Source organism: Eumetopias jubatus, unplaced genomic scaffold (genome assembly GCF_037043125.1).
Source record: "Eumetopias jubatus isolate StellerSeaLion01/CBP00866 unplaced genomic scaffold, mEumJub1_p1.0 scaffold_9, whole genome shotgun sequence".
Lineage (NCBI taxonomy): Eukaryota > Metazoa > Chordata > Mammalia > Carnivora > Otariidae > Eumetopias > Eumetopias jubatus.
The window spans coordinates 17,354,169-17,380,647 of record NW_028274815.1 but is presented as its reverse complement, the minus strand read 5'-3'; the positions used below and the strand labels follow the sequence as shown (position 1 = coordinate 17,380,647).

The 26,479-nt window shown below is 38.6% G+C and overlaps 1 pseudogene; it reads left to right on the top strand.

The window, feature by feature from the left end:
• The first annotated feature begins 505 nt into the window (after positions 1–505).
• On the top strand, positions 506–25,412 carry LOC114205829 (CBY1-interacting BAR domain-containing protein 1-like; annotated as a pseudogene).
• The last annotated feature ends 1,067 nt before the right edge of the window (positions 25,413–26,479 follow it).

The following is a 26,479-nucleotide window of genomic DNA, read 5'->3' as shown; positions in this document are numbered from 1 at the left end:
GTGTGCATATATATAATCCATGCCCCTAATGAATCCTTGAAAACAGAAACTGCATCTTTTTAATCCTTGTAACTTTCAGGCAGTACAGGGTACTCAGTAAGTGAAAACTTTTAGCTGAGAAAAACTTGGCACAGGGCATGCTGGGAGGCAGTAGAAGAATTAACATGGTCATTACTATTCATTGCAGACATTTATTTAGTTCTTGCCATGCAAGGATTCTAAGTGTTTAACAGCATTACTGCACTTAATTCTCATAACAAACCATAAAACCATACATAATTGTTTTCCCATTTTAGAGTGGAAAAGACTGAGGCATTGACAGATCAAATAACTTGCCCTCAATTACATGACTAGAAAGAGAGAGGGAGAGAGAGAGAGCTGTGATTGGAAAAGGGAAGTCTGAATCCTGAGATCCTTCTCTCATTGCCCCACTAGACTGCTGCCCATAGTGGCATGTGAGGGTCTTCCTTCCACGGCCGTGCTTTCCCACCGTGCACACCCCGTCATGGTCGAGGATGGAAAAATCAATATCGTGAAAGCCCGATGCTCAAGGAAACACACTCTTACGGGTTAGAGCGGCTGAATTTCATAACACAGCCACAGAATTGTGGGGCGTCAAGAACAAACAGAACCAGAAATGGATATATTTTTTAACATCTTTATAGATTTCTCAGCTTATGAAGCCTGAGATACATGAAATCAGCCCATCAATAGTTGTTAAAGATATAAAAATACGTAAATACTCATTTTTGGTCCCACTCCAGCAACTAGTTTGGAAGGAAAAAGTTATGTATGAGAGATCCATACGGAAATGCCCAAGTCTTTCTTGGAATAAAACAAACCAGCAAATGTATATGGAGAGGGCAGGAAACCAACGCAAAAGGTAGGCATGTGTTCACCCTCCACGTAAACTATTCCAGTTCCATGACTTAATCCGAGAGCTCTGTTAACAGTTCTCTACTGAGGATTTCAGGTGTGTTCACTTGGTTTTCACCTACCAGGGCACTGCCTCCCCACCCCTGCCCCCGGGGCTTTTTCTGTTGCCACCATCTGAGTTGTTACCCGGTTTTATCCCTTCTTCCCTTCCAAATATTAAATCCATCTCATCATGAAGTACGTGGTAGGTAGTAAATTAATCCAATCGATCAGAAACCTGAGCTTACCTGATTTCTCTCTGACCCCATAACCTGCTAAGTCACATTTACGTCACCATCACCAGAGAGACACTATCACTCCAGGATTCCTTGACTCTCGCCTGAACACAACTCAAACAACCAAGTATACTAAACTCTACCACTGTTCTTGTCTAGTCCTAACAGCAACAATTTTGTAATCTTAACACACCCTACAGGCACCTTCATCTACATTCTTCCTTTTTCATATTCCTTATTGGAAAACATCACGATACTGGTGATTTTGAAGACATTATGAGGGAACTGTCTGTATGTCTGTCTCGCTTACTATAGTGTGAGCTCCTAGAAATCAGGAGCAACATTTTTTTTAACTGCTCTTCCCCACAGGGTGCCTAACATAGTAGCTTGCTTATCTTGCTTAAAGAACTTATTTAAGAAATATATGCTAATTTAATCGAACAAAAATACAGAATAAAGACCTCTGACTTGAATATGCAGTGTTTACTTCTCCTAGCACCAGCACCACTTCCATTAGGTTTTTCTTTTTTTAAAAGGGTGTTGCTGTAGAATTCAAAAAAAGCCCAGAGCCCTTCATTACTCCTAGTGGCCATACTTTTTGCAATGTGTTATAATGTGATGTTGCATCTCATTTCATCAGAAAGTGGAGTGTATCTCCTCTCCACTTGATTCTAGGCTGTGTGACTTGCTTTGGCCAACAGAGTTCCATGGAAATGATGCTGTGCCAGTTCTGGACTACCCTCCCAAGGCCTTGCATGCTCTGCTTGCTCTTTGTGAACCCTGCAACCATCATGAAGACAAGCCTGGCTGGGGCTGCTGGAGGACTGGAAACAGTGCTCATAGCCATGCAGTTGTCCCAGCCAACGGCCAAGCAACCCCACAAACATCACTGCTTGGCTGACCTACAGCTGACTGCAGATACAGAAGAGGGCCAAGATGAAACCCACACTGCCCAACTGATTCCAGCCCGAATTATAAACTGGTCAAAGCCACTAAATTTTGGAGTGATTTGTTACGCATTAGTTACAAGTTCTAAGTGTTGATATCTAGCGATTTTAATCCTCATTTGTAGTAAACCAGAACTTAGAGCTGAGGCCTCAGAGGCCCTAACTGCAGGTTGGACCCCACCCTGGCTCTTTAACAGCCCCCTGGTATTGGGTGTCAGACAGATTACCAATGCTCCCCACTGCTTTGACTTTTGATGTTGCTCTCCAGGTTTGCTCCAACTTGAGAGTTTTAATCTCATGTTAATAAATATGTGGCTGTTCAGGCAATTTGTTTGGGTATAATTATGCCAGTCTCCTAGGAAATTACTGCCACCTAAGTTATTACAAATTCACCTTGGAGACACTGCATCTGGCTGGTTCTTGTTCAGTCAAGTGCTCCCTTGCCAGAGACCAATACATAATGCTCTAAAGCTCTCTCTGCTTAAATTCCTCTTCCTTCTTGGCATGATTCTTGCTAGCAACACCCTGCATAAAACACAGCTCTGGAGAATCAAAGGAGCTGATATGTCCAGAGGCACACTGTAGCAAGGAGGTAAGAGGTTCTTAAACTTAGAAAGACAATACGAGTTTGAATTCCAGTTTTTATCTTCCTTTCCTTCTTATTTAGAAAATGATGCTGTTTGTGCTTCTATGGAATGGCCTGCCTCACAGAAGAACTGACAGAATTCAGTGTCCAGGAACCAGGCATCTGTGATCTCCAGGGATTATTCCTTCACTGGAAAGTCTATTTCTTTGTTGTTGTTGTTGTTAAGATTTTGTTTATTTATTTGAGACAGCTAGAGAGGGAACACAAGCAGGGAGAGTGGGAGAGGGAGGGGCAGGCTCCCCGATGAACAGGAAGCCCGATGTGGGGCTCGATCCCAGGACCCTGGGATCCTGAGCTGAAGGCAGACACTTAACGACTGAGCCACCTGGGCGCCCCGAAAGTGTATTTCTATTAGGTCCTTTGAAGAATAGTGATCAGTAGCTATAATAAAGTAGAGAACTTAACAAAAGAAGACCTCTGTGCCTCCGAGCAGTCGCACATCAAGGCCAGAGTACTGGGAGATGTCTACCCCAGGTGCAAGTAATAAAAGGGAATATTATCTGTAGAGAATTTAAAAACAATAATGAAATGGATCAAAAGTCAGTGTGCTTTTTATTATTACCATGAGTCAGAACTTCTAAACAATGTTAAGATACTGCTTTTTGTGGATGTTCCATCAAAATTGAACTTAGTGTACCTGCCTCCTTATGTGTGCTCTTCTCTTCAAAGGAGCCCTGTAAGGAGGTGGCAGACCTATCCCATTGATTCTGGCAAAGCTTAGACCATTTCAGGAAACTTCCTTCAGGAGCTGCCTTCCGTTGTTCTTTTCAATTAATAGTCTCAATGGTGATAAATATGTATTCTTACAGGTTGGAAGCAACTGAAAGCCAGACTGTTCTTTGCTACCCCGTCATGTAGCCAGCAGGGATTGTGAGGGTTTGGGGCCCTCTCATGCACGGGAGAGCTAGGATGGTGAACACAGCTACCGCAGCCCCATGTTTTAAATCCAGAACTACATTTGTGAAGATAAAAGGAGTCTCGATGAAAGATGGAAAATACAAAAAACAAAAGGAATTAAATAAGCAGACTGGAAATGAAAAATACATTAGAAATTAAGACTCCATTTGATGATATTAACAGTAGACTGATAGAACAGAAAAGAACCAAAGAACTGTAAATTGAAACATACAGGTAATCCAAACTGAAATTCCAAAAAAAAAAAAAAAGTAGTGGAAAAATACTGAACCCAGCATCAGAAATATGTAAGATAATATTAAATAGCCTATCATACGTGTAATGAAGTCTTGGAAGGAGAAACAGCAAAGGTCAGTAGAAATATCCAAAGAGCTGCTGGTTGAGAATTTTCAAAAACTAAATGATTTCGATCCATAGATTAAAGAAGCTCACTGAATCAAACAGGATAAACTAAGCCAGAACGATGCATACCATACTTTTAAAAACTAAAGCTAAGGAAAATTATTAAAAGAAGCCAGAGAAAAAAGATTATATACAAGGAAAAACTGGTATTAAAAAAAAAGTTGGGGCGCCTGGGTGGCTCAGTTAAGCGTCCAACTCTTGATTTTGGCTCAGGTCATGACCTCAGGGTTGTGAGATCAAGCCCCAAAAAAGGCTCTGTGCTGGACACTGGAGCCTGCTTGAGATTCTCTCTCTCCCTCTCCCCTTCCCTTCCTTTCTCTTTCTTTCCCTCTCTAAAAAAAAAAGCTATCTTGTCACCAAAAACAATGGGGGTCAGAAGTCAAAGAAATAGCATGTGTGAAAGGTTGAAAGAAAAAGCCTTGTCAGTTTAGAATTCTATCATTAAAAAAAGGCAAAATAATGACATTCTAGACAGAAAAAAAAGTCAACATAATTCAATTTCAAAAGATCTTCACTACAAGAACTACTAGGAAAATTTCTTCAGGCTAAAGGGAAATACAATGGATGGAAATTCAGGTGAACAAAAGTCATGGTAAACTTAAATAATATTAATACTAGATACCAGTATTTTATCAATGTCAATTTTTTTCAGTTTGGTATTGTACTGTGATTATAGAAGATTTTCACATTTGGGTAATTGGGGTGCATTCTTTTATTGTTTTTATAGTTTTTTGAAAGTTTGATAAGTTTAAACAATTTAATGTTAAAAAATATATTAAAAGAAGGAACAAAGTTGGAGGATTTATGGCACCTGATTTCAAAAGCTACAGAAATCAAGAAAACTCTGGTATTGATACCTTATGGATAGATCATATCTATAAATTACAGTTGATCAACAAAACAAAATGGAGAACCCAGAAAGAGATCCCCATAAAGGTGTTGATTTATTACCAAGGTACTAAAGCAATTCAATAGGGAAGGATCATCTTTTCAATAAATAGTACCAGAACAAACAGATACCTAGAAAAAAAGAAATTAACCATAACCTTTATGTCACGCCAATCATAAAAGTCCATTTGAAATGGATCGTGAGCCTACATTTAAAAGCAAAACCTATGAAACTTCTAGAAGGAAACAGAGTAATTTTGAAACCTCAGTGTAGGGAAAATTTATTATATAGGATACTAAAAGCACTAACCTTAAAATAAAACAATTAATAAATTGGACTTTACCAAAATAAAAACTGTTGCCTTTTGGAAGACACAGGTAAGAAAATGAAAAAGCAAGCACCCAGACTGGGTGAAATATTATATACGGAAAATATTATATGTATATGACAAAGAATTTATAACCAAAATATAAACCATTCCTACAAATCAGCAATAAAAAATTAAACAATGCAATCAAAATTTGGGCAAACACTTGAAGAGACACTTTATAAATAAAAGATGCACAAATGGCCAATTTGTAAACACATGAAAGATATTCAATGTGCTTAGTCATCATGAAAATGCAAATTTAAAAACTGAGCTATCATTTATGACCACTAGAATGGCTAATGGCTAAATAAGATGGAGGCTACCATATGCTGGTGAAGATCTGGAGTAACTGGAGCTCTCATACTGGTAGAAATATAAAATCATTCAATACCTTTGAAGAAGTGTTTGGTAGCTGCTAAAAAAGTTAAGGATACATGCTCCCTATGGCTCAGCAATTATATATCCAAGTTTGTACCCAGGAGAAATGAAAATACATGAGCACAAAAGACTTGCAACAGCCTTATTCATAATAGGAAAAAACTAGAAATAGGCCACATATTCCTCAACAAGAACACTAATACATAAATTCCCTTGTACTCATACAAGGGAATACTATTCAGCAACAGAAAAGAACAAATTAATACATCAATATGGATGAATTTCAAAAACATGTTAAGAGATAGAAGTCAAGTTCAAAATGTGCATGCTATATGCAGATGAAATCAAAGAACAGGCAACACTAAAATGATGGAAATCAGGAAATTGGGAGCCTCTGGACTGGGAAGGAACACAAGAGAGCTTTCGGAGGTGAAGAAAATATGCTAGATCTTATTTTGGGTACTTGTTACATAGGTGTATGTAAATGTCAAAATTCAACAAGCTGAACAATTTAGATCAGTGTATTTTATTGTATGCAAATCATACCTCCAAAAACTAAAGAGGGAGGAGGAAGATGAGGAGGAGGGAAGGAGAGATACAGAGAGAGAAGGAGAGATACAGAGAGAGAAGGAGAGATACAGAGAGAGAAGGAGAGGTGGAGGAAGAGAGGGAGGAGGGAATGGCAGGGAGGTGAAGAGAGATCACATGCTAATATCTGAACCAAAATATGCCAAATTAATCAAAATAGACATTTAAAAATCATGGTAGCTCCACCACTGGATCTTTAAAAAAAAATAACATTGTTACACATTTTTCAAGTTAACTCACCATTACATTTCCAAGAAAATTAACAATCCAACTGTAAAATCTGCTCTTTTCACGTGTAAATAGAATAGAATCCATAGACACTGATTTTTGTTTTAATGCTGAGGTCTTAAAAATCAGATCGCTGGATGAATTTCATGCCAAAATGAGTGATTATTTCAAGGTCTGAGGATGTACACAACAAGCCCTGTGCCTTCTCTCTCAGGAATCCAGTAGATAACAGAGCTTCGTTCTATACCCCAGCAGGATGCAGAAACTTTCCTCAAGAACATAAATTCAAAGTCCTATCAAGAAGCTTCTGGAAACATCCTAGTCTAAGAATTAAAATTTCAGCTTCAGCAGGCTCTTTTCTTTCATCCTTTCTCCTCTTAGACAGACAAACAAACAAACCACACACCCTAACGAAGACCTTATGCTGTTAGAGAGGTTCCACATTTGAAAGTAAATATCAGGTTTATTTATTGGTTTAATTATTTGGAGATCATGTACTTAAACTTCATCACTCATCTTTTAGCAGATGACATAGGGAAGTTAGGGGAAGATTTGCTTGAAAAGAACAGGTGGACTAGTATATGAAATAATGTTAAGGTGGTCTTCTTTATTCTAACAACGGAAGCACCACCTATTTCTCCAGGCTGTGTTTTCTTTTTTCAATTTAAACTTTCCAAAGATGACTATTATCAGTTTCTGATAATCAGATCTATAGGCTTAAGCACCTCTGTTATTTTTCTCTAAATTTGTTTATTCCTTCTTTCAATCTATCAGGGAAGCAGGAAACTTTTTTTTTTTTTTTTTTTTGGTAATGTTCAAGTAGATGTGACATTGCATTGATTTATTTAATTTTGGTCTTTTTGGAGAGACAATGTCAATTAAAACTCCTTTCCCTCCCCACTTTTTCCCTATAGTAACAGCTAAATTCTAGAGGACTTTTCCAGTATCCAGAAATCATTAGGGAGAAGAATTCTCATCTGAAACTAGCCCATGAGCTCAATTGGTATCCCCTAAGATATAACTTATCTGTCTTTGGCTGTAGACATGTCTAGTTCTCAGAAATTGGCATGCCACCAAGCACATTTTCTGAGCTAGCCCTCGTCTGCCTCTGTACTCACTGTCCACACTACCAGTCTTTGGCTGTATCCCACACTCAGTTGCTAAACCTCTTTAGACCACCAGATATCCTCCTCGGTTAACTTCAGCACCTGCTCAGGGGTGAATAAAACTGGTTTGGTTGTATTTGTTTTTTTTTTGTTTTTTTCATTTTTCATTTTTCTTCAGGGGGGAAGAAGGGTCTTCTTAGCTTTGTCAGCCCTGTGCCTTGATGATGGGTAAAGTAATATAGTATATAAAAAGGATAGAGATTCAAGCTCTCAAAGATATGGAGTCACTATGATTATAGGATTTATCAAATGAAGTTTATTGATGGAAATCATAAGTGCCAAATGTGTGACCTTTCAAATATTATTTAGTCATGCAATACATGTTCATTGGATGTGCACTATGTACCAGGTATCAACCTAAAAGCTGGGACTACACAGAATAATAACAAGGCAGACATAATCTCTGCCCTCTTGGAATTCAATTAGAAGGGAAGCCAAAGAACGGACAAGTAATTTGGGGAAAGAACCAGGGGTACCATAAGAGCACATGAAATGGCCCTAATTCTTGGGGGAAAAGGGAATATTCAACAATGTTCTCTCCCGTTTTTTCATTAATTAATTACTAAATACTTTTACACTCCATATAATGTGCCCAGAATTTCACTAGGCATTGAGATTCTTAGATTTGAAACTCAGAAGTCTTACCTTTCAACAATAACAAAATGGTGATCCTAATTACAATGTAAGTGTCAATAAGGCTTTAATTCATACATTTGCTAATGGTTATCCCTGCTGTTCAAAAACAAATACAAATGTGATTTTCTCTGCTCAGTTGCCCTCTGTTCCACCTTTCCACTGAGATTTCTCAGCAGCATCTACTTGTGACACTCACTCAATAAAAAAAGAGTTGACAGCTGTGAGAAGTTGGACTAATCGTTTAATCTTGTCTTAGCCAGGCACAGTAGCCCTCCGGGTTCAGACTCAACCAGTGCCCAGACAAGAGTAAGCAGCAGATCAAAATGCAGCAATCCCACAGGTAAAGTAACCACCACTGTGCTCCCCCCTCCTGCTTTCTGAGATGGTAGTCTGCTTCCTCAGCATAGAGTCAAGGTTATTTTCCTATAGTAAGACCAAGACAACTCCTTTTCTGGTGCTCGCACTATTCACAGCTACCGCTGACATCCCATGGTATCTGCTCCAGAGGTCAGGCTGCAACTTTTGATTCACACCATTTGATTAAAAAAATCAGAGATGTGTTGCCCTTGGAAATAGGCTGCAGTAAAAATAGATCAAAATATCCAGTGTCTCCAGGAAAGCTCAGGTTATTGTCTCTTTATCCAATTTTTTTTAATTTGTAAAGGCAGGAAGAGCTCTAGGTCTCTGAAGAAATTGTACAGCTAAGAGTAGATTTAATAATATAAACTTTTCTCCTGCACAGTAAGAGTGACTCACAAAAATCTGAACTCACAAAGCATTTAGGGTTGTGACATCCTGGGGAAAAGCAAGAAGTTAGAACTCATATTTATCTTTCCATAATTAGAATTTGCTCTAGCTGTCACAAGGAACATCGCAGGGCTCTGAGACACCAACAGCATTCAAATTTGGAGTAATGCTGAAAATGAAGGCATATTCCACTTTCAAGCAGATCAGTTTAGAGAAATATCCCAAAAGAAGACATGTCATTCAGAGTGTTGTTTAAAGTCAATGGTTTCTCTGGAGTTACTTCTACCTCCCAGGCATACCCATCCACGTGAAAGAGATACTGGCTGCACATTAAATATCTCCAAAGACCTTTTTGGAAAGAGAGATTAATGTGAGTGGTCATTAAAAGCTGTGTCAGAGCCTCGTAAACACAGGCACCATGCAGAGTTTACAGAGCTATCCATCAATCAGCAACAATCCTTGAGGGCCTGTTCCAAAGGCAGTGGGAGCCACAGAAGGTCCTTGACCAGATGACTGGCATATGGAAAAGGCTCTCTGTCTTATGGAGATGGTGGGTTGACAGTAAGGGCAGCTGGAGGGGAAAGCCAATTAGAAGACAGTGCAATGAGTAAGAGCCATTTGAGAGCCTAACCTAGGCAGGGGACAGTGGATATGAAATGTTTGACTACAAGAAGCCTTGAAGGTGTTAAACATCAGGGCCTGAAACAGGCAGAGGTGGGTCTGGAATCCAGATAACTATGTCCTGGAAATGAGGAAGGCGGGTAAGCATCAGATAGAGAAAGGTCAGAACCTAGAGCAGCCTCAGCGGGACAATGATGTTGAGGTTTACATAATGTCAGAGCAATGTGAAGAGCAAAGAGTCTTTAAGAGTCTTTCAGAACAAATTATAGCTGGGTGGCACAGAGATCACGTCTTTACTGTCCCCCACTCCCTCATTCCATACCCCTCCCCCCACTGAATTGTTCTCCCCTTAGTAACCACAGGTCTCAAAGCAGCTTCTATAAGCCTTATTCTAATTTTTGGCTTCAGGCTCCTGCACTGAATCTAAGGCAGGGCAGAGGACGTCTGCTGTGCACAGAGCCATCCCTATCTATATAACCCAGGCACTCCCAAGGGAGGAAAAGCACAAAGTGTTTTGGAAACATAAATATGTTAAGGGAAAAGTTGTCTATCGAAGCCATGAGATGTACTGCGGATCCATGAAGGCACAATTAGCAGCTTCAGAGATTACTGCCCCAGCAATGTAGCATAGAGAGACACTTGCGAAGACAAAGGGACATGCGAAGAAAATAAATTAGGGAGGCAAAGAGGAAACTTTACCCTTTCATAGAGAAGCTCTTTTCCTATAGAGTTGGACAGAGCAGATCAAAAAGATGCTTCAGTTAATTTTGTGTTGCTGCTTGTTGTTTGGCAAGCTCCCTGGGAAGCTCCCAGGCGTAATCTGAAAGCTGTCCCCATAAACAGAGGGCAGGGAGAGACCAAAGAAAGAGGCAGGTCACTCCAGACTGGTAGGTGGCAGGGAACTTACATATAAGGCTTGTCTTGCACAGCCACACAATTAGTATCTCCACATCTGCCCACCACATCTTAAAAGTTTATACTCTACAGAGGCCTTAACTGTATTCAGTCACGTATACCATCCAGATGTTCTCAATATCACATCACTATCTCAAAACTATGTCCTTAAAGTAGCCTCTGGGAGAGAAGAAGGCAAGTAGAAACCATATTCCAAGGACAGGGGAGGGGTAAGGAGCCTCTAATTGCCCAGGTCCAGCTCATGGTTCAACTGGTAGTCATATCTTCTTGATGACCTCCCCCAATACTGCTAGGATCCATTTTACCCTCTGCAGTGTGTCACATTGTCGTTCCATTATGCTTATTTTATTGTCAAGTCACTGTTTTTGTTTAATGTAACAAATGTTTATTGAATGCTCTGTGTTACATAGTACACTGCTAGATGGGGTCAGGTGAGGGCAGAAGGTGGATAAAGCAAAGTGGAAGAATGGTATATGGGAGGAGCCACAGTGCTATGGAGGGAAGCTTGGCTCAAGGTTCTAGGTTGAGTCCTTGATGTCAATTCTTAAAATCCATCATAGCAGTCAAATGGATGACAGAGAAACAAGCAATGGTTAGAGGGCAGAAAAACAAGCTTGATGAAAAAGTATGAAAAGGTCCGACTAGAAAAAAATGCGAATGAAATAGATGGACAAGTTCTGAAAATTCTCAGAGATCAGTGGAAATGTTCTCAGATCATGCAGGGCAGATTGCAAGTAACAAGACACTCTCATGGTGGAAAGGGGAATAGACTGATATGACAATATCCCCAGCTTCTCTCATCAGCTCACATATGACCTTAGCAAAACTTACTGGGCCTCAGTCTTCCCAAATGTCCAAGAAGGAAGGTAAGCTGCATACTTCCTGTCATGCCAGCATAGCACTGCCTTTTATTACTCTGTTTGTAATGCAACAGGGCTCCGCTCTTCCTGACAACATTCTTAGTGACATTCATTCTCTACTCCCCAAGGATATTTTTCATTTCATCTTTGCCATAAAACATCTTTTTCCTGATAAGTGAAAAGATCATATGATTCTCTATCTACTCCAGGTCCCTACCTGAGATCACTCATAAGCAAAATCATAAATTAAATCCACCCTAAAACTCCCCTCCATTGTCCTTCAAAAAGAGAATCACTGCTATCTAGAGTGAGTATGCATCCAAAGCTTCATAATGCAAACTTCTTTGGCTTTCTGTGGGGAAAGAGGAAGTAGAGGAAACAAGGCAAGGGCTGACTCCTTAGGTGGAAGCCAGAGCATGTTAAATCAGATATGACCTACCTTTGCAATATGTCATTCCTGAATTTGTTTGCACATATTAGGAGAGAGCAGATTTTCCTGTTATTTCATCATGAACATGATCACAGAAACCTTAAAATGAAACAAATATTCAAAGGGCTTTCTGACTCTCTAAAAGCCATTTGTTAGGGCTCAATCTTTTCTCTGGGCTACCCTATACATACTTCTACTGTTAATTTTATCAGTCTAATGCAGTTACCTCTCTGTGCAAGTATTTCAAGAAGGACAGAGACCACATGTAAATCACCTCTGTATTGCCAGTGCCTAGCACAGTATATGGCACTGGGTAGGTGCCCAATAAATACTTCTGTAGGCACCCAATGAAAATGCAAATGAATAAACATGGCAAGTGGGTAATGTCCTAGTTTAATAGGTCACCAAAGGCTATTTACAGATTCAAAGACATGTGCTATTGAATTGCTTTCTGCCAAAGAACTAATCTGTGTGCTTCACAATGATTCCTAAATAGTGTATGTGTAATAGTAAGAGCCATGATTTGAGCTTCTCAGCATGCCAGATCGTGGGCTGTTAGCTCATTTAATTCACACAACAACCCTGAAGACACTATCATTATCTTCATTTTATAGAGGAGATAACAGACACTAAGGGAACAAATACAACTTGCTCAAGGTTATTTCATGAGCCTGATTTTGAAAATCCAGAGCTAACTCCCAATTTTGTGCTCTAAACCACAATGAAATATACCTCTCTAGAGGCAACTTAACAGACTAGGTCAGTATCCCAGAATGTTACCTCACAGAGGATTTTATGTTGATGAATCAGAATAGCCAGTCAAAAGGTCACCAAAACAGCATATAATCCAAAGTCTCCCACTGACTTGCTAGGTGACCAGGATAAAATGCTTACTTTTTGGATTTTAGGCCCCTTGTTTGCAAATAATGGGTATTAAATTCTGAAATCTCTTTCTAGAATATAGTATGACTCTAATAGGCCATGTGTTTTAACACATTTTTCCCTCTATCAGCTTTTTCTCATTGGCTACATCTCCTGTCACCATTCCTTGCAAATGCAGATATACTTTTCAGTTTCAAAAAAGAAGACAACAGTAAAAACTTTAGGCTAAGTGGAGTATGAAAATGAACAGGAAAGGATTGTTAACTGAGTTTGACGTTGGAGGTGACATTGCTAATTTCTACCACATCTTCTGTCTTTATGAAATGTACAGAATGACAGAATATCTGTCAAGGAGTGGCAGAATTCCCTGTCTTATCACAGATCTGTGCAAATTTAAAAGCTATGCAGAAGGTCAGTGAAAAAGAGGAAAAAGGAAGGGTAATGTATGCCAAGTAATAATTGGAGCCAAAAAAGAAGGTTTAGCGGGTTTCTATGATGCAAAAGGAAGAAATCAGAACTATAAATAAATATTCATTTAGAAAACAAGATGTAACCACTCCCTTTGGTTTACAAGAATTTCAAAAATAATAATAAATGAGTGAATAGCACTGGCATTTACTTATGCAATTCAACTGACTGGCTACCATGATCAGTCTTTTCCTATGTGCAAAGTACTGTGCTGGGCAATGTTAGAAGATATTAGGTAAAGTATTAGCTACAACCTCTCCTCCAGGAGCTATTTCACAGCACAACAAGATCAAAACATGAAATAAACAAAAAAATTCATAACATATATGATGGAATATTCCTAGACCCAGCACCAGACTTGACAAAAAGTAAATATTCAAAGAAAGCTTGAATGGAATTGAAGTGAAATGGAAGTCTGTGTAATACCAATCCCAAGTGGTAAAGATCAGAGATGAGCTGGTCTCACAGGTTTCACAGAGAAGATGAAGTCACCCTGTGCTTTCAAGGATGGACAAGATTACAGATCAATTGATCTTTAACATATTTAGATAAGTATCTCCCGGGATTTGTGGCATCTTTAAAACTGTGGTCAATAAAACTTAGAAATTTGCACTTCTCACTTGACATTCAAATTGTATCTAACTTGGGACAGTTCAAGTACAAAGTACTGTGTGCATGACTGGTCTATGAGAGCTTGGTAGCAAGATGCAGAGGCAGATTTCCAAGTCACTTTTGGTTAGAAAGCTTTTAATACAGATTCTTTGTGGATGCTCAGTAAATAGTTGCTCCTGGAGGAATGAATGATTCCTTTCAAAATACAGTACTTCAGAGAGTTGTATACCAGCTGAAATACAAGAGTGGAGCCAGTATATCTCCTTGGGTTGGCCTGTCCCACCTGTAACCTTCTCACTGCTGACTGCTGAATCCTCCAGACCTAACTGCAGCACAAGTCCAGCCAGAACTGCATGTACAGCAGTGAATGCCACAATGGAGCCCCTTTTAAGAATTATACAGATCAACCCTTCAATGGCAAGTCTGATTTCTCATAATTTTCAGCTAGGAGAAATTGTTAAGCCCCTCAAATTAACTAGGAAGAGAGCTTCAAATTATTCCCTTTATTCTATCTGTATCAGTCACTGTATTTCTGAAATGGGAATAACAGAGCTGTTGGAGGGAACAATTATTAAAAGTGATTATGAAGAACTTTGCAATATAAAGTGCTTGTTAAAATTGAGAAGTACTCAATGTACCCTTCTCAATTCCCCCCAGACTATGAAAACCCCATTCATAGAAATATCATAAGCTTGCCTAGACAGCAAGTATTTTGAAGCTTATGCTTCATCATTTAAATCTGTCATCTTCCAAAGTAGCTCATTATTTTAGAAATATGAGCATTTTAAAGATGCTGCTGCAGTTCTCAATCGTAAGTTTTCATTGCTTTTATTCAAAATAAGCCACCTTGAAATTGGTCTCCAAATCTATGTCTTTGCACATAGGTCTTAAATAGTAGTTATGTGTGTGCACATGTGTGTTTATTTTAAATGTGATGTCTAAGTTATATCTCTTTTAATTATCCCTGTTAGAATGGTCTTTCCCCTTTAGAATTCCCATTCGGTTGAACAATAAGTGGGAGAATTCATTTTCTCATGTACACCTCATTGAAATGAGCTTTAGTGAGAAGTTAACTTAGCTAATTTGTTTGCTTTGCATAATTATTATAATCACCCTCTAAGTACTACCAGTGAGTAAGCACTAATATCCTAAAAGAACATCACGGCACTTTTTATAAATCCTCCCTTTTAATCCAAGGAATGTATTTTTGTTTCCTTCTCTATTACAGAGAGACAAAGGGATTGAGAGAAAGTGAAGTCCAGTTAAAACCCAGAGTATAAGTAAAGTCAGACTTCCCTGGGAGAGGGTAATAGCGAGTAGAAGGGTAGAGATGACAACATAAAGAAAACAGACTGTGGTAGAGGAGGCAGTTCAATGTAATGCATAATTGTTTGGGCTCTGGAATCAGACTGCCTGGATGTTTGGCACTAAAACTTACTGCATAGGCTTGGGAACATTATTTAATTTCCCTGGTTCCCAGTTCCTTCCTCGTTAATGGAGGTAATATTAGTTCATACTTCAAATTTATGCTGTTAGGATCAAATGTGATAATAGGTATAGAGTACTTATAAAAGTGCTTGACTTATAAGAAGTGCTCTAGAATGGCTAACAAGTATGAATGGCATATATTTGGAAGGACTCCCAAGAGCAGGCACCTGGACCCCTTCTCAGGAGGGAGCTACAGGAAGAGCATCAAGCCATGCCTACCCACCTGTGCCAAACTCATCTCCCACCTCTGCCCTCACAGAAGGCAGTAGGAGATGGAGAAGCATTGCCTGGGAATCAGAGAACTTGGCTTGCTTTCTAGCTCTGCTACACACTATGTTCTTATCATGTTCCAGACACCATGGTAGTTGCCTTACACTGAGACTTAATTTTGTAAATATAAAAAGAGAAAATAGTAACTCTTACCACAGGTTTGTTGTAGGACTTAATGGTGAGAATGCATGTGAAAGCATTTTGCATATTGACAAAAACCAACAGCTACAGATTGGATGGCATTAATGCTAAATACATCGGGCTGTGTTTATTTTACTACATAGTCTAGTTTCAGGTAATCCACATCTACATTTGACAACCAAGTAAAAGTTTTTATGGCCATTTTCCTAAGAGTATTCACTATAAGCTATTTCCCCCAAGGGCAGAGTGTGACACTGGGTGTGTGGAACCTTGCCCCCAAAGCCCCTGCCTGCTGCTTTCCCTGCAGAGGTCTGATGTGAGGAAGAGAAACATCAAGAGAATCTGTCCTTGCTTGTACCAGATAGATGGAAGGCATCAGAATGACTCCCATACTGCTATGGGGGGGTGAACATGTAATTTAAAAAAAGCAAATGTGTGGGGATTTCAGAATATTCATACATGGTGGTGCTCTTGTTTGCTATTCACTGATCACCTTATTCATTGTCCTCTCTGGAGTGGCTGTGCCTGGCTGTCCCAAAGATGTATGTTCCAATATTATGGATAAGGAAAGGGCTAAGGCACCATTATATTCAATCAGTATTTATAACATAACTTTGATGCGCAAGGTACTATGCAAAGATATCAGGGATATCTGTGAGCAAAACCAAAACATGCCTTGCCTTTTATTCATTTATTCATTTACCAAAGATGTCTTGGCTGTCAGCTATGTGCTGGACAATGTTCTAGGAACTAGAGCAATAACAGTGAAGAGATGCAGCCCCTCCTCCCTTGCTTCTTAGAGATTACATTTCAGTGGGAGAAAGTGATTGTAGACTGATTGTGTAATTCAAAGTTTCATTACAATTATGATACATACCATGAAAGAACAGTACAGAGTACCACGAGAGCATTTTACAGGAGACCTGAGCTGGACTGAAAAATCAGGGACAGCTGCTTGGAGAAGATGAAATTTTATCTGGGATCCGAAGTTGAGCAAAGAAGGGTAGGGGAGGAAAACTCCAGGAAACTAAAAATATGTGTAAAGTCCCTGATGCAGAAACATCATGGAGCTTCAAAGAAATATAAGAAGGCCAGTGTGGCTGGAGTGTGGAGAATGAGTTGTGGAATGACGTGTGAAGATCATGATATGATCTGAAATGATAGAGTGGTGCTTAATCCTTGGGCCACATAAGACATATTAGGAATTTTGAAATTTATGCAATGGAAATGGGAAATATCTAAGGGTTTTGTAAGGAAAATTACATAATAAAATCTGCGTTTTAAAAGAGCAATACATATCTACTATGGGAAATTGATGGGTAGGGGCAATACTAGATGTGGGAGAGTTATTACAAGAGACCCAGCCAGAAACATTGTTGAATAAGACCTAATAGTGGCTGTGAATATGAGGGCATAGGGAGAGGTGAGGGCATTTGAGAGTTGTTTAAGTGCTAGAATTTTCTGAGTTATTTTATGAATGATTGGTATTAAAAAGACAATGATGACAAGGATGACAACACACCTGGTTTGCATACCTGGGTGCATGGTGATATACCATTCACTGAAATAAGGAACTGTGAAGGAGATCCAGCAACAAGAAATGAGGAGTTTACTGCCTTTCACAGAATTTTAGTTATTTGTGGACTTCCTCTGGGAGAAGTCCAACAGGTGGGCTGGAGCTTAGAAGTAAAGACAAAGCAGCAGTTGGAGATGCAGGGGTATTATCTGTCGAATTGTGCACCCCCAAAAAACATGTTGAAGTCCTGACCCCCAGTACCTCAGAATGTGACCATATTTGGAAATAGGGTCATGGCAGATGTAATTAGTTCAGATGAGGTTATGCTACAGTAGAGTGGCCTCCTAGTCCAATATAATATGGCTGTGTCCTTATAAGAGAAGATGGCGACACAGACACATGAGGGGAGAGCACCATGTGGTGATTAAAGTACAGCAGCTGCAAGCCAAAGGAAACTTGAAGCCTCCAAGGCTGAAAGAGGAAAAGAAGGTTCCTCTGCTAGAGGCTAGAAGAGAGTAGAGAGCATGAGAGATATCTTAATTTTAGACTTCTAGAACTTTCAGACTTCCAGAACTTTGAGAGAATACATTCCTATAGTTTTAAGCTACCTTCTTTGTGGCACTTTATGAAAGCAACCCTAAGAAACAAAGACAAGGAGTTATTGGCAACTGATGGTCACTGAAGCCAAAGTTGTGGCAAGATCACCCACAAAGACAACATGGAGGGAGGGTCCATGTCTGGGAAACCACTCTTCAGGTAGAAGAGAGTGAGATGACCAAGGGGACAAAGAAGAATCCAGAGACTCCCAAAAGATGTTTGTGGTGTTTGGCATATGAAGTGACAAAGAGTTAAACTTAGAGGATCACCCAACTGGACCCAAACCTCTGATCACCACAGGCAACAGGCAGATGAAGATGAAAGGCCAAGCCCACCTACCCATAAACCTGCCTGAGGTCCACCTCCTGAACCTTAAGCCAGAGAGGACAAGCCTTCTTACTTTCAATCTTAAAAAGATCTTGCTTTTAGCAGAGAATTAAAATACGTGTCAAAGTTTAATATCCAAAGTTAATTTGAGGATTAAAATTCTCGTCTCATTAGTAACACAAAAATATGAATTATTTTCAGTCATAATATTGAGATTTCCAGCAGGTAAGTAGAGGTTATCAACCCTGTCTCAAAGTAGAGTTTCCTGCAATGTTTCTTTAAGATATCAATTCCTGGAGACTAATTCCAAAGAATTCTGATTCATTTTGTGTCAAGTAGGACCAAAGTATCAGTATTCTTAAAGCCTCCCGAGAGTATTGTCCTTCTAGCTAAGGCTGAGATCCACTGGAGAAGAGCCAGGGGGACTCCTCTGTTCTCTATCACTGAGTTATCTATCTAATGGGTACACTAACAATGTGCTCTTACCCCTTCCCCTTTTTCTTACAGTGAAGCTAAGCTGTATGTATATATGCCTGCACATTTGTATGCCTGCTTGTTTAGGTGGTTATATCTGTGTATAGGTGTGTGTATTGTACAGATTCACTGATTTGTTGATTCATCCAGCAAACATTTATTGAGTATCTATAAGGTTCCCAGTATTAGGAAAAGTGTTAAAAATAAGATTTAGGCCTTCATCTCATGAAACTGAGTCTGGGGTAGAAATGGGATGAAAACTGGCTGTAAGTGATGATTTATTGCTTTAATGATATTAGGATGAGACTAATTCTGATAGGCTGGAAGCTATGTGTAAAAGCCAATCAGCAGCATGTTGTGGGCAGAGTGCCAGGCAGGGTCCCAGAGGAGGCTGTGCTGCCTGCACCTCTCCCTCTCTCTTCTCTTAACAGCTTACCTCTAGCAAATCCAATTCCACCCAGCACTCCATGTGCTCCAACTATGTTGCACACATTGGCAATGCAGAACACATGCAAACACAGGCTTGCAAAACAAACAGATGCAGGTTTAAGCTTCAGCTCTGCCACTTTCAGGTCGGGGCTGCAGCAAACCTTCGCCCCTCTGAAACTTCTTTGCCTCTTTGCATAAGTGGAATGACCATGTTGATGGGGAAAGTAACTGAGTTAGTTCTTATTCTTTGGGTTACAATGATTACTATTTCAAACTAAACTAAAACCCATAAAGGACACTACCTGTGTCTAATATTCTTCTGTATATCCATAAAACACAGAAGTAAACTCGATAGTTTAATAAATGCTTGTTGATGTATTACCATGTTTACAAAAATCTGTAACAAGTTATTGGAATGTTCATTAATATGATAATATGTGCTTATTATGTATAAATCCTTGTAGGGAAGGGATCCCAGGGAAAGACTAATGGAGAATTCCCAATCTTTCAGCCTTTCAACCAGAGAAATTCCTCCTTTACCCATCACATTATGTAAGAGGTAATGATTATATTTTGTTTCAAAAATGATGTTCCTAAGATACAAGTTGGGGATGAGAGGAAAGGTGGCATCTGGATTACCTAATTATTGCAATTTTTTTCATGTAGTTTTGGGTCATGCCACAATCACATGGAACTTAGCTCCCAGCTGTTGGGCAGGTCAGCTGGGGTATCTCAACTTAGTCCCATGCTTAATGGGTTGCCATGAAATCCTGAACACTTTTTTTTATTTTATTTTATTATGTTATATTAGTCACCATACATTACATCATTAGTTTTTGATATGAACATTTTTTAACCATGATATGCCCCCTAGACAACTGCCCTTGTATACATACTTCCCTTACTTCCTGCATGTGAAGGGGCTGTTCCCTTACTTCCTGCACGTGAAGGGTCTGTTCCACTGAGCTCTGGAAACTAGTGACTATAAAGCAAAGGTGCTGAGAGGCCAGTGCCCCCACAGTAGGGCCTGTGGAGGATGGGCCCAGGAAAGAGAGGAAAAGAGACATGTGTCTCATTCAGCCAGTGATCACACTGCTCACCCCTATACAATCTAGATGATGAAGGGGCTGCAAAAGGATTTTGATCCTTCTCCATGAAGAATTTCACTGTCTCTATATGGTTTGCTTCTCCCTGGAGGGCCATGGTTATTTTTATAAATTTCAACTCCCTACTCACCTTTCCTCAGTGCCTACCCCCAGGAGCTGGTAAGAAGGAGATCACTTTAGTATGTCTTTTAGTTTTAATTTGTTCATAAGAATCATGCAGGACACACTGGCATTGATGAGATGTTCTCCCAGAGCTACTATTGATCAGCTTATTTGGCACAAAATGTGTGCGTTATTAAAAGGGCTACATGAGAAATAATTGCATCCAGGGGGGATTGCACGTACTTTCAATTTAGCCATGACCTGATGCAGAAATTGGCCTATTTTATCATTATAATAGCCAACAAGCTTGGCTTCTTAACTGATTTCAAATCTGGACATATGGTTATACATTTTTAAAAGTTTTACTCTCACAAGTTGAAAAAAAATCTCAGGATATGCTAAAAAAAAAAAAGTATGTAACCCTTGAAATTATTCATGGGAGCAACCCATTGTTTCTGTGATGCTGGCAGGGAGGATGAAGTGGTAATGTATAGGAAAGGCTATTCTCTGCAGAAACTCCATGATGGATCCCCTTCCCTTATCAGCATAATGCTCAAGCTTGGGCACTAAAATGTTTTAATTCCTATTCATGGAATAAAAAGTGCTGGATTAGCTTTTACTCTTATGTGTAATTGCATTTGCTCCCATCTGAACTGAAGTCAGAGCAAGAACATTATGAAATGGAGGACAGATTTGACCCAAAGACTATAGTTATGAACCATTTACAATATGGTGAACACATCATTTTAAAATGGCTATTTCTGTGAAAACCCACTGGCCTCTAGATAAAGAACTTCAAATTTAGTTTTAAAATCTCACTCATAACCTGGAGTAAGACATTAACAGCAGAAATAGACACTTCTTAAGACAATGAATATGTATCTCAAATTAAAAGCTAGATATATGCTTAACAGAAACCCTAAAAGTTGCCATTAATGTCAGAGAGAATACCAGAATGTCCACTATTTCCACACTTATCTTTAAACAAGGACATGCCAATGCAATTAGGAAAAAGAAAAAAAACAGCAATAAAGGTGTACAATTGAAATCAAGAAATGTTTCCATTATTTTGGGGATGACATATGGTTGTTATTTTACAAAACTCAAGACAGTCCAGATAAAACTCATTAAAAATTTTTTAACAAATTTATGTAATTAACATTAAAATTAAGTTTTCTTATATATAAACTATAACCATGAGAAGATACAATGGAAGAAAAGATTCAATTCAGAACGCCACTCCCAAAAATAAAATAGCTTAAAATTAATTTGAGAAATGCATAGGATCCATATGAAGCAAAATGTAAAACTACTGAGAAACATGAACTAAGATTTAATTGCATGACATGTTCTAACATAAGAAAACTCAATATTGAAAAAAAAATGTAAAGTTTCCCCAAAACTAATATACAACTTTCACAGACAAAATTAAAATACTAATGAGATTTTTTATTAGTAACATGAAATGATGCCAAAAGATCTTCAAGAAGAATGAATATAAAATATTATCCCAGAAAATTCTGAGAAAGTATAGTAATGAAAGGACTCAAGCCTAAACACATATTAAAAATACTATGATATTGTTATGATTAAAACAGTTTGGCATTGTTTTCCATATTGGAGTTAATACATGAAAAATTATATTACGGCAATTGACTAATGTTTTGGAGGGAAAAAGAAGCTCTTACCCCATACAATTCCTTATATCAATAAAATAAACAAATACATTCCTAGAAGAAAGCACATACATAATTATTGTAGCCCTAGAGTCATAAAAATATTTCTAGGCAGGATAAAAACACTTAGAAGCCATGGAAGAAAATATTGACAAATATTGGTACTTAAAAATGTATAACTTCTCTCTAGCAAAAAAAAAAAATAAAAGCCAAAAATGAACTGAACAAATTCACATACACCACAGGGAAGAGAAATTCTTTAACCTATACAGAGTTTCATAACAGTTGATGAAGAAAGTAAGCAAAAAAAAAAAAAAGTAAAGTATATACATATTCATAGAAAGAGAAATAGAAATGGCCAAAAAAGACAAGAAAGAAAATATTCAAATCCACTCATGATTAAAGCAATGCATATCAAAACAAGACACCATTTGCAGGATACAAAATCAATATATAGAAACCCAGTGCATTTCTATATACCAATAATAAAGTAGCAGAAAGAGAAATTTTTAAAAAATCACATTTACAACTGGACCAAAAGAATCAAATATTTAGGAATAAATTTAACCAAGAAGGTGAAAGACCTCTACTCTGAAAACTTAAAACATTGATTGATGAAAGAAAGTGAAGATGACACAAACAAATGGAAAGATATTCCATGCTCATGGCTTGGGAGAACAAATACTGTTAAAATGTCCATATCACTCCAAGCAATCTACAGGTTTAATGCATTCCCTATCAAAACACCAACAGCATTTTTCACAGAATTACAACAAACAATCCTAAAATTTGTATGGAACCATAAAAGATCCCAAATAGGAAAAACAATCTTCAAAAAGAAAAACAGACCTGGAGGTATCACAAGACAAGATTTCAAGATATACTACAAAGCTGTAGTAATCAAAGCAGTAAGGTACTGGCACAAAAACAGATACATAGATCATTGGAACAAAATAGATAGCCCAGAAATAAATCCACAATTATATGATCAACCAATCTTTGACAAAGCATGGAAGAATATCCAATGGGAAAAATAATGTCTGTTCAACAAATAGCATTGGGAAAACTGGACAGCTACATGCAAAAGGAAGGAAGGAAGGAAGGAAGGAAGGAAGGAAGGAAGGAAGGAAGGAAGGAAGGAAGGAAGGAAAGAAGGAAAGAAGGAAAGAAAGAAAGAAAAAGAAAGAAACTGAACCACTTTCTTACACCACACAAAAATAAGCTCAAAATGCATTTAAGACCTAAATGTGAAAACTGAAACCATAAAAATCCTAGGAGAGAGCACAGGCATTAATTTCTCTGACATTGACTACAACAACATTTTTCTAGGTATGTCTCCTAAGGCAAGAGAAACAAAAACAAAAATAAACTACTGAGACTACACCAAAATAAAAAGCTTCTGCACAAATAAGGAAACGATTAATGAAACTAAAAGACAACCTACTGAATGGGAGAAGATATTTGCAAATGACATATCTGATCAAGGGTTAGTAGGCCAAATATATAAAGAACTTCTACAACTCAAAACCAAAAAGCAAATAATCCAATTTAAAAATGGGCAGAAGACATGAACAGACATTTCTCTAAAGAAGACATACAGATGGCCAACAGACACATGAAAAGATGTTCAACATCATTCATCATCAGAAAAATGCAAATCTAAACAACAATGAGGTATCGCCTCATACCTGTCAGAATGGCTAAAATCAAAAACACAGGAAACAAGTGTTGGTGAGGATGTGCAGAAAAAGGAACTCTTGTGCACTATTGGTGGGAATACAAACTGGTGTATCCACTGTGAAAAACATTATGGAGGTTCCTCAAATAATTAAAAATAGAATTACCATAGGATCCAGTAATTCCACTACTGGGTATTTGCCCAAAGAATATGAAAACACTAATTCATAAAGAAATACACACCCTATGTTTACTGCAGCACTATTTACAATAGCCAAATTATGGAAGCAACTTAAGTATCCATTGACAGATGAATGGATAACAAAGAAATGATATGCATATACAATGGAATATTACTTGGTCATTAAAAAGAATGAAATCGGGCTCTCCACGCAAATGAAAGTCCCGCCAGCGGGCACCGGCCTCCACAGCTCACTGGCCACACTTGGCCGGCCCCTCCATCGCGTCCGCCTGGCGCTCCTGCCGACTCGGGCCCTGAGCGCGGGGATGCGCCGCGTTGCCGTAGAAAAGCCGGAGCCAGTGCGGCGGCGCGCGGGGCGGGCTCTCAGGTTCCAGGAGGCGGTGACTCGCGCCCTAGCGCATGCTCGGGCGCCTCTGAGCCCAGGTCGGTGGGCCCAGATCAGGGTCTCTGGCCGTGCGCAAGGGACGCTCAAACCAGACAACTGCAAGATGCTGTCACAAATGTGGAGAAGCATTTCGGAGAGCTGCGCCAAATCTTTATTGCGTATGTGCGGAAAATTGCCAGACTGTGAGACAAAGCTGACCTACTGGTGAATGAAATCAATGTGTATGCCTCTACAGAGACCCCAAATTTAAAGCAGGGCCTGAAAAACTTTGCTGATGAGTTTGCCAAACTTCAGGATTATCGACAAGCAGAGTTATATTTTATAATAATTTTCAATAGGTTGAAAGACTTGAAGCCAAAGTAGTTGAACCTTTGAAAGCTTATGGAACCACTGTAAAAATGAAATGAGGGGCGCCTGGGTGGCTCAGTCGGTTAAGCAGCTGGCTTCGGCTCGGGTCGCGATCCTGGGGTCCTGGGATCGAGCCCCACGTCCGGCTCCCTGCTCGGCGGAGAGCCTGCTTCTCCCTCTCCCTCTGCCTGCCACTCTGCCTGCTTGTGCTGTCTGTCAAATAAATAAATAAAATCTTAAAAAAAAAAATGAAATGAGATGACCTCAAAGCAACATTAACAGCAAGGAGTCAAGAAGCTAAACAGTTAACTCAGAAAGAACACGTCAGGGAAACCCATCTGATCGACATGTTATTGATTTTGAAGAATTTTCAGAAAAAAAGAAGAAATAGAAACCCAGGCAGAAACTGAATTGCAGAGAGCTACAATGGATGCTACCCGAACAACTCGTCATCTGGAGGAAACTATTGACAATTTTGAAAAGCAGAAAATAAAGTATATAAAGACTGTATTTTAAGAATTTATCACTATTGAAATGTTATTTCATGGCAAAGCTTTAGAGGTCTACACTGCTGCCTACCAAAACCTACAAAAGATTGTTGAAGAAGATTTGGAGGTATTCCGAAATTCTCTGTATCCACCAGATTATGCATCCCATTTAGATATCGTAAGAGCAAATTCAAAGTCGCCTCTTCAAAGATCACTCTCAGCTAAGTGTATATCTGGAACAGGACAGGTATCCACCTGTCGACTAAGAAAGGATCAACAGGCAGAAGATGATGATGAAGAGGATGAAGACTTAGCAGACAGAAGAAGAAAATTAATTTTCTTAAGTAAACTTCACCTTTCAGTTTTCATCTTAAATGACTTGGAATCCAGAATTACTACACTATAAAACTTCATACTGGCTTCATACACGTTAAACCTCAAAATGAAATCCTACTGGAAATGAAAATTAAAGGAAATTTGTGCTGACCAAAAATGAAGGTTTTAAAAAATATTACACACCAATCATTTCAACATCCTATCCAACAGTATGTGATTTTTGTATAGGTTCCATTTAAAAAATATTTATGTGTTTCAAAAGGATTTCATATTGATGCACTATACGTAGTTGTGGTTGCAGTATAAGTAGATGACCAAAAAAAAAAAGAGATCTAATATAATTTCTTTTATATTTGATTTATTAAAAGCATATATATATTTCCAATATGAATCATTTTATCACTTTCAGTGCCTACATAGGATTATATTGTAATGGTTGTAGCATAATTTATTACATTTATTTAATTATGGAACCCATTTTAGGGTTATCCAGGGAAACAGAATCTGTAAGTTAACATATCCCCAAGTATACGTGACAATCTAAATATTCCTAAGTTAGGAAATTCTATGAGGTTTTGTCTGTTTTTGGTATACCTTCCATGATGTTTACCTAAAGCACAATATTCCTTCACAATTTTAAGCCTCATATCTTTTCCTTGTCATTGTCTTCAATCATATTTTCTCTTATTGTTTTTGTTCTTCCTGTTTATACTCTCTAGGATCCCTGTTATATGTAAATTTAAGTCTATTCATTTTCATCTGTGTCTTTTTCTTCTGATTTTCTGGAGAATTTCTCACATTTGCTCTTCTAACTCACCAATTTGATTTGATACAGTGTCCAATTTGCTATTCAGTGGTCCCACTGGCATTTTTAATTTGACAAGACTGATTCTCATTTCCATCCAATCCTCCATGGTCTTCATGACTTTTTCCCTCAATGTCATCACGGTTGCAGTGAACTCTGATCTTGTTGAGAATACACATTTTCCCATTTCTTGCAGTAATATATTTCATTTGGAGGCCATTATTCTAGTTTTTAAGGGTTACCTGTTTTCCATTTTATTTT